We start from the raw sequence: 11,835 nt of genomic DNA on the forward strand, positions 1-11,835 counted from the left end.
GTATATATGTGTGTGTATATGAGTGTGTGTGTGTGTGTGTCTGTGTGTGTGTATATATATATAAATCATGTATTCTTTACCCATACTTCTATTATGGGCACTTAGGTTGTTTCCATATCCTGGCTATTGTGAGTGTTTACTGACAACTTTTAATATGCAAAATCATATCATCAGCAAATAGCAACAATTTTATTTTATTCTTTCCTATTTGGATGCCTTTTATTTCTTTGTCTTGCAAATTTGCTCTAGCTAGGATCTTCAGTACTATATTGAATAAGAGTCATGAGAGCAAACATCTTTGTCTTGTTCCTGATCTTAGAAAAAAAGCTTTCTATCTTTTTCCATTGAGTATAATATTAACTTTGGGTTTGTCACATGTGGCCTTTATTATGTTGAGGTATTTTCCTTTTATGCTCAATCTGTGGAGAGTTTTTTTTTTTTTTTCTTAACCATGAAAAGATGTTCTATTTTGTCAAACGATTTTTTTTTGCATCTATTGAAATGATCGTGTGCTTTCATTCTATTTATGTGATGTATTATATTTATTGATTTGCATATATTGAATCATCCTGGCATCCCAGGGATAAATCCCACATGGTCATAGTGTATAATTCTTTTAATGTCTTCTTGAATTTGGTTTGCTAATATTTTGTTGAATTTTCACATCTGTATTCATCATGGATATTGGTCTGTAGTTTTCTTTCTTTCTCTCTCTCTCTCTCTCTTTTTGTAGTTTTCTTATACTGTCTTTATGTAGCTTTGGTTTCAGGGTTATGCTGGCTTTGTGTGCCACCCACCAGTTTTGTATCTTATGTTTTGTTATATGTTTAGTTTTGATTGTAACTTTCTTTGATTCATGACTTGTATACATATTTCTAATTTCTAAACATAAAGATACTATTTGTAACTGATTTCCTATTTACAATGTCAGAAAACATGTTCTATATGATTGAAACTTCAAAAAATTGTTTGTTATGGCTACTATATGATGAATAGTTCCCTGAATGTTTGAGAATAATATATGCTCTACAGTGGTTTGTTACACTGTTGTATATATGTCCACTACATCAAAAATTTAATCATGTTTAATATTCTATATTTTCTTGATTTTTCTATCTGCTTGTTTGTCAACTGTTGAGGTAGTTTTTTCCTAAATTTCCCACTTTGTGTATTTTTATATATCTACTTATGTTCTAAAAATTTTTGCTTTGTGTATCTTAACATATCTCAATGACATTTCATTAATACATTTTTGCACCATTCTTCCATGGTGTAGCCACCTACCATCCCTTTTTATCAAACCTCTTTCCTGAAAAACTTTTTAGATTTTATTTATTTATTTATTTATGAGAGAAGGAGAGAGACAGTGAGAGAGAGAGAGAGAGAAAGACTAGCGGACTTTGCACTGAGTGCTAAATCCAATGAGAGGCTCGATCTCAGAACCACAAGATCGGGACCTGAGCTGAAAGCATGACTGATTGAGCCATGTAGGTGCTCCTCTACTGTCACTCTGAATATTACTTTTATATTTTTCAGTGATCTCAGTATCTATGTAGATCTCCCTTCTAATATCTTCACCATTCTTGGTACCCTCTGTCAGTGGTCTTGTCTTCGATCTTTCCTCAGGGAACTCCTTTGTCTTAATTACTGGGAATAATTCTTCTACAATATCAAAAGCAAAAAACTCTATTTTTTGGCGGGGAGGGACCATCCGCATCCCCACCATCTTTCCAGGTCACTTCCTCTAATATCCCTAATCCAATAATCTCTTATTTCATCTTTCCATCTCAATTTCACTTTTCCTTAAACCAATTTGGTCCTGATTCTGCTTCTTACATAACTTATATTCATGTTAAATCATTCTAAGCACTATTTGCTATTTGTGCCATATTCTCTTGTCCTCTACCTTTATCTTAATTGCTTGGGTTAATATAACCTTAGGTAAATCCAAGTCTCTTTCTTCTCCATGCCTGAATGTACTCACCTAAGTATAGTTGGAGAAAAATAACAAAACTATGGTGACTGGTCTTCATTTAAATCTGTAATCAATAACCTCAGATGGGCTCTTTTAATTGCTGTGAAACCCTACATTTGTCTATATTATTCTCTCTCTCCTGGACAACTTTTTCATGCTTCACTTCTTTTTGGACCTCCACTTTCTCCTCCATATTCATTGTTAGTTAACAATTTTGTTTCCCATTTCACTGTGGAATTAAAACACTTAAAACTGGAAAAACAAAAACAAAAACAAAAACAAAAACAAAAAAACACTTAAAACTGAATGTCCAGGGATCCCTGGATGGCTCAGTGGTTTAGTGCCTGCCTTCCACTCAGGGCGTGGTCCTGGAGTCCTGGGATCCAGTCCCACATCAGGCTCCCTGTATGGAGCCTGCTTCTCTCTCTGTCTATGTCTCTGCCTCTCTCTCTCTCTCTCTGTGTGTCTCTCATGAATAAATAAATAAAATCTTAAAATCTGAATGTCCATAATAAATAGAGTCATTATAAAGCAGGCATCCCAACTCTCATATTATTTCTCTTTAATTGCACTTGCCTCACCCAAACCCAATGGCAGTTAAATCTAACACTCTGAAGACTCCATACTAGTGCCATAGTAGATTAATGTAAGTAGAAAAACAAAGATCCATGCTGACTCCTGTCACTCTAAATGAGTGACCACATGCCCATCTCTAGCAGGATCTCTGCTGATGCCCTTAGTGCTTTAGTCTGTTTTCTCTTACTATCCCATACTCTGAGCTACTTATTTCATATCTCTTTGTCCTCAAATCTCTAATATGCTCTCCTTTTCCTCAATCTCAATAACCCTGCTTTTTATTTCATGAAACAAATAATCAGAAGAAAACTTTGTTTTCTTTCTTTTTTTTTTTTTTTAATATGGAACACTTCACAAATTTGCATGCCATCCTTGTGCAGGGGTCATGCTAATCTTCTCTGTATCTTTCCAATTTTATATATGTGCTGCCAAAGTGAGCACGAAAACTTTGTTTCCTGCCCCCAAGTATGCCATTCCTTTCACTTAAGGTCAGAAACTCACATCTTCTCTTTTATTTTATTATTTATTTATTTATTTATTTATTTATTTATTTATTTATTTATTTATTTATTATTTTTTTATTTTTTTTATCACTTAAGAGCTCTACTATTGCAATTATCCTTGCTGTGTTGTGAAATATCAATATTTCACATTCTATTGGATTATTACAGTAAGCAACAAATATGTGGCCTCACTCTGTAACAATTATTTATTGGTTGTTCTTCCATTTATAGCAAACTCGCAAAGTCTAATTTACATTTTCCTCTCCCTTCTCTCCTTTCCTGAGTATACTCTAGGCAATGCTTTTTACTCCTAGTATCTCATTGACATGTTCTTTTTTAATATTAAGGTCACATGTCCACTATATTGCCAGATTTGATGTTCCTTCTTCCATTTTTTTCTTGATCAACCTCTAAGCAAAATTCAGGTTAGCTTATACCATTCTTTTCAAAAGTTTTATTTTGCTTTCCCTCCTCTTTCCTTGTAAGGCTTAACGTGCTTCTAATTTTTCTCCTTTCTCATATAAGGATAAATGCAAGTTGAAAAAAATAATTTTCTTTAACAAAAAAAGGAAAGAGACTTCCCCACTTCATGCTTTTCTAAGCACATTATTTATAAAACAAAAACAAAAACATATAACTGTAAATTCTTTATTTCTTTGAAATGTATGTAAATCTTTTAGTGGCTCTTGCCAGGTTTAAGAATCAGGAATATCTTACTCAATAAGCAGAGAACTGTCTCTTAGAAATACTGAATATTGAATATTTCCCAGTTTCTGTGGGAGGGTAAGACCCTAACTTCAGTAGATGCTTTGCACCAAGTTGCAAAACTACCTCCTAAAAGATTTGAGAAGCCTCTTTTTCAGTTGGATAGAGCCAATTAGGTAACACAAATGATCACCCCAATTATCAAGTAAATCTAGAAGGAACTATGTACAACAAATGGTACTATTAAGTACTCTTACTTGAGGGCTAGTTATTGTTTATTCCTACATGTATATAATAGGCTGTATCTACTTGGCTATATAATAGGGTGAGATTTCTTTGTCTTTATGATCTCCTAGTGGATTGCCTGTGATATAAATCACATTCTCGTATTTAATGTTTATTCAATAATAAAACTATTTTGTCCTCTATCCTTGTGGAGAAGATTTTTGGGTTGGTAGGATAGTTTTAAATTATATTTCCCTAACCACTCAGTACTTCTCTTTTTGCTTATTAATGTTGGGATGCCTCAATGCTTCTTTTTTTATTTTTATTTTTTCCTTTTTCCATCTCTACTCACTTCTTAAATAATCTTTAGTTCACTGGCTTTAAATGTTATCTCCACATTAATGCATTCGATTTTCTACACCTAACCAATCTCCCCTCTCCCTCTCTACTATAAATCTATAAATATCTTTTATTTGATGAGTCCACTTCTATGTACTGTCCATGAATGAACCTTTATAATAAGGTTATCTTCATTGTCCATCAATGAACTATATACTCAACATAAATCTGCTTCTTGTGTTTCCCATCTTAGTGAAAGTCATCATTATTTACAGGTTACAGATTTTTTTTTGTTTATTTTGTTGTTTATTTTCATATGCCACAAAATATATCTTATAGGTCTGCTTTCAAAAAATATCTGAAATTTTATTACTTATATATGTCTCATTATTACTCCCCATTTAACATTTACATTGATTTCCCCCCCCACCACCACTTCCCTCAGAGAGAAGGAGGAAGAGAAAGGAGACAGGAAGGGTGGCTTTAATAAACCAGAGACCATACAAAAGAAGTGGAAGGAAAGATTCAAAGGTTAAATTCAAGATGTGAAATCAATAGTGAAACATGGGAATTGTCTATGGTAAATGAAATTGTGATAGTCCATGGTATGGCTCTGATAGAGTTTATGGAATAAGAAGATTTTAAAATTATAAGGAAGCATTTATAGTTTGCAAGCAATAACTGTTGAAAGGAGCAGAAAATGAGGATTGAAAAAGGTGTAAGGAGAACCTAAACAGATTTTTCCAGAATTCATGGGGAAAAAAAAATTTGCAAGTTGAACAAATTAGAAGGACAGTGTTGAATGCTGTTTGAAATTAAGATTAAGATTATAAATTTAAGAGTTATGATCAAAGTTTGGAATATTACAATGGAAAATGTTAAGCACAAAGTCCATAGTAAGCACTAATAAGAATATAAAGATAAATAAAGTATCTTCATTTAAGGGCATGGAACTCTATTAGAGAGGTAAAATGGAAATATAAATAACTCAGAGACAGTATAAGAATTGCTATGTTTTAGACTTTCAGTCAAACTTATGAGAGATCTGGAGAGGAATATTCATTGTAGGGCCAATGAGGAAAACTCAATGGAAAAAACAGGTTTTTTTGTGGACTCAAACTCTAAACAATTTGGCAGTGTACACCAGTGGGCAGTCCAGAGATAATACAGGCTTAAATATGGATAGGAGAAACATCAAGGTATAAAAGATAAGAATTTGCAATTTCAATTGTTGGTGTGCAAGAATTGTATTATTTAAAAAATCCGTTTATAATCTTTTATATCTTGGGCTGAGAAAGAATTTTATCTCAGTCATTTGTGGACGTTTTTCCTTTAGTTGTGTCTTCCTATTGAAACCTGAGGAAGAACCCCTGGGATCATTGCTTCTGAGACATCCATTGCTTTAATCAGTCTTTCAGATCCTATAGTTGATCCTTTTGATTTTCTGCTGTTCTTGGGGTACAAGTGAGTTTGACAAGGCTGGGAGAAGTGATTGCAGGAGGAGAGCAAAATAGTAACACCAGTATTTTTATTGATTGTTAATGTGACAATAATACAGCATTATTTTGGACTACATAAAATAAAACAGTAAGGTCACTTACATAATTCATTAAATTTATAAGAAAATCATAAATATCAAATTAAATGTTAATCTAATAAAAACATAAAGTATATATTATCATAAGCTGATAAAATTAATGATTAACATTTTCCAAAATATCAGTACTACATGAAAGTGAACAAAATTTAGTTATCATAACTCATTAAAAGGATATAGTATAACTCAATTCCTCTGTAAAACTCAGATCTTCTAAAAATTGCATTGTGATTATTATTGAGCCAAGACTTTTTTTTTTTGTAAAAATACTTCCTTCTGTTGGAAAAGAACTGCAGTCTTCATCAGCGGGAGAATTTTTAGTAGCCTTTATAAACTAATTCTAAATATTTTCCCTGGAGTCCCTTACTTTTAAATCATCACAAGATCTATTGATAACATTGAAGACATATTTTTAGCGCCACCTAAGAATACAATGCGAAGTGTCAATTTAAATACCACAATGCTAATATTTCACTTGTTCAAAAGGTCTTTGAATAATGGCAATAATTATGCTTTAAAATATATGTTTTTTTTGTTGTTGTTTTTTAATAGAAGGTGGATGCTTATTGTAATGTGTATAGGTGCAAATTCTCCTGGGCTTCGTTTTGTCTTTACTGCACATATTGACCAGATAGGTTATTGATTTCATTATCAAGATGTAAATGATTTAAATATCAGGTTCTTTCAAACATAGAAATAATTACATTACATCAAAAGGTATTAAAATTTTAGTACATAATGCTTGGAATTCTAAACACTATCTGGCAGTGTTGTGAATTGGCTCTATCTCCCCCTAATGGCACCAACCAGTTATGATCTCTGTGTTCTGGTGACACTTCCAGCCAATATACCTTAGACAGTACTTAGATTCTCAACTTCTTGGTCCCCTTTTCTGTATGATCGAATATCTTTTTTTCCTATCCCTTCTTGTTCTGGGATTCTTACCGTTATGTCTTCAGTGATTTTAGGATTTTCAAAAGATAGAATCAGCTTTCGTTTTCCAGGTCCAAAAAGGCACAAGGTAAGAAAATAGTGGGTCTGACAGTCTGCATGGAATGAGAGAAAGATACAACAAACAAAACACGTTTGTATTTCAAAAAGTTCCCTATCACAATAGAAGCAGTTAGAATTGTCATTCAATCCATTATTATATTAATTTTCTTGATTAGAATCTGTATTGCTACATGTATTAGTGAACTTATTTTTTTGAAGTATGTTGTCTAAATGTTTAATATCAACATACTACTTGGGACTATAGAGATTGCTATGAATGTGCGTTATTCTATTTATATGTTTATTTAGAAAGAACAATGTAATGTACATAGAGTAATATAATTCTGTAAAAATAAGGTAAAATATTACTGTAATTAATAAAGATAAAGCTAGAGAAGTGAACATTTCTTTTAGAGCTCTACTAAAAGTGTAAGTCCTCACTGTCCTCAACTGTGAAATGGAATCTAAAACTTTTCTGGGGGTAGGAATTATATTTCTAATATTGAGAGAATCTAACATAATTTTGGTAGGGAGTATATTTTTAATAAAGTTTTTGTAATGAATTATCAAGTCAATGAACACATTTCCTATTTCAAAAAGATCTGTAAACATAATTTTTTTAAAGATTTTATTTATTCATGAGAGACACAGAGAGAGAGAGAGAGACAGGGGCACAGGAAGAGGGAGAAGCGGACTCCATGCAGGGAGCCTGATGTGGGACTCTATCCTGGGACTCCAGGATCATGTCCTGGGCTGAAGGTGGTGCTAAACCGCTGAGCCACCCAGGGATCCCCCTGAATGTTCATTAGAGAATAGTTAGGGAATAATTATTAATTAAATGACTACATGAATTAATAAGTTTATACCTAAATTGCTAATGTGTGGTTTCCTTTATGTTATTGCAAATCATCTTTATTATATTGCAACATAGGCTGACAATGATATTACCCACTTTTGTTTATAAGGGAAAGGGGATGTGGAGAAATAAAATATTTTACCTAGAAGTGACCTGGTGGTAGAGTTGGGAATACAATCCAAGTTTTATGCCTCCATGTTTAGAGTTTTGCTATCATATAGTGTGTTTTGCAGGTGAGAAGTGATTGTCATTCCTTATAGGATTGTAACCTTGATACCATCTCTTATGAATTTTGACTCTGACTGGTTTCAGTTATTGAATCTCTCAATAGCTTATAAATACAGTGGGAGAAAAATAGTTAATGTCTGTGGACTTTACTAGAAAGACTTAAGGTTACTTCTGATGCCAATACTTACTGATTACTTAGGCAGACTACTCAACTCTATGCCAGAAAGATAATACCAAACTATTACAAAGCTGTTTTGAGATGAAATGTGATAATTGTAAGAGAAGACATTTATAGTAAACAAGTGATAAGGGCATTTTATTGGAACACCTTAGTCTTATTTTGTTAGTTCATCACCACTGTCTACTTCTTCTAAGCTTTTCTCTTTATTGTGTAAGAGAAGCCTAAAAAGTATTTTCTACAATTCTTTTCTCCATGTGGTTCTGAATTAGTCCAGTCATGAGAGGCACTTAACTGATATTTGGATGGTGAAGAATTGGTAATATGTGGTGAAGAGTACTAGTGACAAGTACAAATTCTCTCAGGGAGGAAAAAATATAATTTGCATGGGAAATGAGAATAATCTTGAGTATTGGGGAGCAATATTGGGGAATATTGGGGCTATGATAGAAATAGAATTCACTGAATATTTCATGTTCTGCCATTCTTTCACATGGTGGGATAATGCTAGGAAACCGGGTAAGACCATATGTTTAATTCTGACCAGTGAATTGTAAATGAAAGTAACTCCTATCTCCTCAAGGTCAAGAATTTAATTGCTCCTGAGAGTTCACTCCCCTGGGTTGTTGTGGCTAGCTCAAGATAGTAGCTACTCTAAAGCTTGGTTATCTGACTGACTACAGTGAGCCTTGCAGATTGTCAGTGGGCATGTATCGGGAGCAAAAAACAAATTTTAGCTTTTTGTGGTAATGTCTTCCCAAAGAATTCATGTTCTAATCTGCAACCTGTAAATATGTTACCTTATGTAGCCAAAGACATTATGCAAATATGATTAAGTTAAAGACCTTGACATGAGAATATTATCTTGGATTATCTGGATGGTCCTTTTGTAATGACAAGTGTCCTTAATATGTCCATGGAAGCAGAGGTTGTATTGATATGATTGTTGGCTTTGAAGATGTAGGAAGGAGTCAAGGAATTCAGATAGCCTCTAAAAGTTGGGATAAGCAAAGAAATGTTTGTTTTGTTTTTTTTTTTCTAGAATCCCCAAAAGATTTTGAGCTCAATAAAACTCATTTTAGACTTCTGACCTCAGAACTCTGAGATAATAAATTTATATTGTTTTAAGCCACTAAGTGTGTAGTGATTGTTAAAGGAGCAATAGGAAACTAATACACTATTATAAGCCATTTGAAGTTTGAGATTGTTTACTACATCAGCAAACCCAGTCTCGCTAGAATTCTTACCTTTCTTTTAAAATGGTCAACACTAGTATTAAAATAAACTTAAAATTTCAATGATGATTTTTCATTGGAACGAGCTTTATAATCTTTCTCTAGTTGCTTGTTTTGGAAGGGGAGGTGAATCAGGGTACAGATAAAATTTTAGATGTTATTATTGATTACATATTTTCTATAGTACATAGGACTTCACTTTGAAAAGCAATAGAGTTCCCATCTTTAAAAATTGTCAGATGTTGCTATTTTAGAATTTCAGTTTTCCTTTCACTTTTAATTTGCTTATAAAATGTAGAATAAATTTTCATGCCTTGGGATAAGATGCAAAGATACAACCCATAGATACTATGCAGAAGATAAACTAATACAGTGACTTTACTAACAAGTCTATTTGGTGACAGTATATTCTTTCTTCCAGAAGATAAAAGTGGTAAACTGCCAAGGAAATTGTAATGTTGGAATCAAAGTGAAATTTCACTGAAGAACTCAGCTATAGAGTGTCACACATGAAAAGGGATTAGAAGCTGAGCTATCATGAAGAGATGAAAAGGTATTTTCCAAATGTGTTTCTTCTTATGTGAACTTCTGTGTGGAATCTAGAAGTGACTAAATTGATGCAGTAGCTAGAAATCTGAAAAGGAAAACAAAAAGGAAAGCATCATTTTCTGAGATTCAAGAATTTCTCCTTAACTCAAGCCAAGAGCTGAATGTGAAAGGTTCATATCTGAAATTATTGCACTTAGACCTAGAATCAAGTAAAATGCCTGCTATCTTTGATAATGTTAGAATCCATGTACTTATAGTAATAGTTCTTATTATTTATCCCTGTATTCTAATTTTTATCTGATATCTTCATCAATGTTTCCTTCTCTCCTTGTTTTACCTGTGTACCTCATGCATACACATATGCAGGCACACACAAGACTATGTATATGACTACATGTGCATTTTGATCATTTCCCAGGTATCTGGGAACATTTATTCAGTTTCTCTCCCTAGAAGTACAAAAGGAAAAGAAGGTAGCTTTCTCTGTGGTTCCCCTAAAATACTCTGCAGATTTTTTCCTTATGGGGTTATTATCATGCAGTGTGTCTGAAAGTGTTGGGAATGCCCATTCTCCTTGACTTTCACTTCTGACTCCAGGTACAGGACACAAAAAGTCTCTACATTTTCTCAATATTTTCTCTGTCCTTCAGTTTTGAAAGCTTGCCATTCACATCAATGTTCTAAAGTCTCTGCATACCTGGTGGGTGAAATATCACTTGATATCTTGTCAGTTAATATGTGTGACTACAAGGAACATCTTATAAATGAGTATCTTACTCTTCTCAGTAGTATTTAATCCTGCTAAAATTTTGTCTATCCTCTGTGCAAGAATATTCTCAAAAAAAGCATTGCTACTTAGATTATTCTGTATTTTTTTTTTTACAGATTTTATTTATTCATGAGAGAGACAGAGAGAGAGGCAGAGACCTAGGTAGAGGGAGAAGCAGGCTCCCTGTGGGGAGCCTTATTCAGGACTCGATCCCAGGACCCTGGGATCATGACCTGAGCCAAAGGTAGATACTAAACCACTGAGCCACCCAGGTGCTCCAAGATTATTCTTTTTTTTTTTTTTTTAAGATTATTCTTTAAAGAACAATATTTTCTGTTAACCTTTGTACATATATGCAGAATCATCATAGTTCTTTTGCCAAAGTTTTCATTACATATAAAATAATCTTTATTATTTCAACAATCATCATAATAAAGAATTCTATTGTCCTACACACGACCCAATTCCTACTTAGTTCAAATACTACTAGAACCTCAAGAACAACTGTCGCATGTTCTCTTTGGGCATAGAGGAGATTAGCTTTCCTCCTCTGTATTCTCAAATACCTTTTGCATATCTCTGTCACTACAATGTCCATATCCTCACACCAGATGTGAGTGTCTTGAAAACAAGTGCATAATTACAGTAACTCCAGACATGTTCATAAATGTTTAACAACCAGTTCCCCCAAAACAGGAGTATACATATACTTGTAACTCTATATATGTACATATGTACATATCTTTTTTACAAATTTTATTGACATAGGATTATGCAGTATGCAAATATGAGTAATAATTAAATGTACAATGAGTTTTATTAATAATCCATATAGTCAATTGATTCTTAAAAAGTACTTTGACTTAGGTTGACTATGGATAAAAAGTTCAGCATATCACTGTGATAGATGAGTTAGCGTAGTTTTGACATGAATGTTGGTTGATATTTTTATTTGTGTTAATAATAAGATGGAAATGAAACAATAAAGATATGTTGAGATTTATTAGTCAGTGGTGTGAGTGACTTGCTCAATTGTACAATACTTGTGAATACTGAAAGTGTGTTTCTTTCAAATTTTGTATATTGTCAGTGGAACAGATAATTTTT

The 11,835-nt window shown here is 33.0% G+C and overlaps 1 long non-coding RNA gene and 1 other non-coding gene across 2 annotated transcripts in view; one reads left to right on the forward strand and one right to left on the reverse strand.

Annotated features, from left to right (window-relative positions):
* LOC140616446 (uncharacterized) overlaps nucleotides 1-9,963 on the forward strand; it is a 288,680-nt gene extending 278,717 nt beyond the window's left edge. The window contains exon 5 of the long non-coding RNA XR_012016929.1: nucleotides 9,832-9,963. This is a non-coding gene — a long non-coding RNA (uncharacterized lncRNA). The remainder of the gene's footprint in view (nucleotides 1-9,831) is intronic.
* Nucleotides 2,887-2,992, reverse strand: LOC140616672 (U6 spliceosomal RNA). The gene has a single exon (XR_012017078.1). It is a non-coding gene; the product is annotated as a U6 spliceosomal RNA (small nuclear RNA).
* Nucleotides 9,964-11,835: the final 1,872 nt, after the last annotated feature.

Source organism: Canis lupus, chromosome 24 (assembly GCF_048164855.1).
Source record: "Canis lupus baileyi chromosome 24, mCanLup2.hap1, whole genome shotgun sequence".
Taxonomy (NCBI): domain Eukaryota; kingdom Metazoa; phylum Chordata; class Mammalia; order Carnivora; family Canidae; genus Canis; species Canis lupus.